Consider the following 2,181-nt stretch of genomic DNA (forward strand, 5'->3'; position numbering starts at 1 on the left):
ATAATGAGTATATTTTGTATAATGTAATGATAAATTGAGGCTTCAATACTTTTGATTGTATGAAAAATAGTACATTAATAATGATTATATTTTATTAATATTTAATTAGAATGGTTGAATTAAATAAGTACAAAACAAGTAAAGAGGCGTCCACAGGATTATATTTTGGAAGGGGCTAGGTTTTTGGAATTTTTTGAAAAAAAAATACAAAAATTAAATATTTTGGAAAAAAACTTCAAAAATTCATAATTATTGTCAAAAAATTAAATTTTTTGGAAAAAAAATTCAAAAATATAATTTCAAATAAACAAAATTTGTAGAAAATTTTCTAAAATGTATAATTTTTCACAAAAAATTATATTTTTAAAAACAAGTTGAAAAATTAAAATTTTTTGAAAAAAAAAAAAAAAATAATCGAATTTTAAATTTTCTAGGAAAAAGTAATTTTTTTTTGTGGGGGGGGTGCTACAGCCTTTCCAGTCCACAACCTGTCGACGCCTCTGAAACTTAAAAAAAAATAATATATAGAAGGTGCAATATTATTCCAATACATAATCTTCACTCTGTAGGTAGGGGCTTGAGTCCATATTTTGAAGATTTACGACTCGATCGAGGACTTACGACATGACTTACATTCGAAAGCTAAGACTCGAGACTTGATTGGATTTCAGATTGTTTATAATAAATTTTCTCATAATTTGATGGCTGGAAGGGAATATTATAGGATATGTACGTATTTCCACCTCTTCTATAAAGCAATCAAATATATTCCTGGAAATGAAACAAAATTTCGACAAATAAAATATTAACATACTCTGCAAGTCAAAATAATTTCATTACCGTTGTTTTATTCGGGGTTGCAATTTACATAATAAATAAATTATTATTTACTTAAACAACAGATATCCTATGACGAACCCACCCTACAAAAAGATAATCATTAATGAAAACTAACATGAACTAATGTTTGTGAACCCACATTTATGGATTCTCTTTATATTCAATAGATAATTATTCATCCTAAATAGTTAATACTAAATATAATTTTTTTTTAAATAGTAAAGATCCATTAAGTCCAATTTTGAGAACTGTAGTTGAGTCTATCTTTTAGTGTTCAGGTAAACTCTGAGTCCCCATGCTCCAGGTCTTTCTGGTTTTATGTCACATTGATTTGGATCTGAGTCCTCAGTCTCCGGGTACATGGGAAAATATATAATATCTGGATCTACCTATAGTATCGTCTAAGGTAAGAAAAGTATCCTTTTCCACAATTTCTTCCTTAATCTTTGACAACACTTCTTTACTTTAAGACTCCATAGATCTTGTAATGACTTAGTGAGAAGAAAAACGAATAACGATGACAGCTTTGATAAGTAAAATATATACATCATATTTATGCAAGGAGTTTTTGATTCAATTAACAACAGGATTTTTTTATATCTCTAATTATTAACACTTCCATATAAAAACGGTGACCGGAGCCTGTATAGTCTTGTTCTTTAAAATATTAATGTGGTCTCGAGACCTCATATTTCAAATTTATTATTTAAATAAGAATATATATATTTAATTTTCCTAATATTTAAATAATATTTGTTAAAAATCAATGAATTAATCTTATAAATAATTTTCAATGAAGAGGATTTTTTTGCAAAATAACATTTGATGACTGTTGAGGAACAATTAAGGCTCGTGAGCTATAGTGTTGAGACTGATGACCTTTTGGAACGTCATTGCCAACGTTCTGACCCTTGACACCTCCATCATTACAATTATTATTTGTATTTCCGGTTCTTCCAGGAACTAAATACATATTTGTAAATAAGTTTGTTTGACCAATTTTGAATCTACATATTTCATACCTATTCGTGTAAAAGAAAATAACATGCTTTTTAGACAATTTTATGTACAATTTTTTATTATTTACTGGAAACACTTTTTTGTTAGAAGCTGTTGAGGACATTAACGACCAACTTAGACATAAACTTGTAGCCATCTTTATTTTTGTTTCAACATTTTATATTAATAATTTTACTTTTAATTGCTAACGCAAGTTTATTTTCATTTTAAAGCTTCAAACCTCATTATATTTCATTTGAAGTGTACCTTTTTGCATTTGTACTTTTTAAAATCTAGTTGAGTTGATAAAATTATTAATTAGTCGAACAAATCTTTATTCAT

At 26.8% G+C, this 2,181-nt stretch overlaps 1 long non-coding RNA gene across 1 annotated transcript; it reads right to left on the bottom strand.

The window, feature by feature from the left end:
* Nucleotides 1-480: 480 nt before the first annotated feature.
* Nucleotides 481-1,011, bottom strand: LOC139907617 (uncharacterized). Its single transcript, XR_011784335.1, has 3 exons — nucleotides 980-1,011; nucleotides 841-923; nucleotides 481-771 (listed from the first exon to the last, which is right to left on the bottom strand). It is a non-coding gene; the product is annotated as an uncharacterized lncRNA (long non-coding RNA).
* Between the last annotated feature and the right edge of the window lie 1,170 nt (nucleotides 1,012-2,181).

Source organism: Lepeophtheirus salmonis, chromosome 1 (genome assembly GCF_016086655.4).
Source record: "Lepeophtheirus salmonis chromosome 1, UVic_Lsal_1.4, whole genome shotgun sequence".
Taxonomy (NCBI): domain Eukaryota; kingdom Metazoa; phylum Arthropoda; class Copepoda; order Siphonostomatoida; family Caligidae; genus Lepeophtheirus; species Lepeophtheirus salmonis.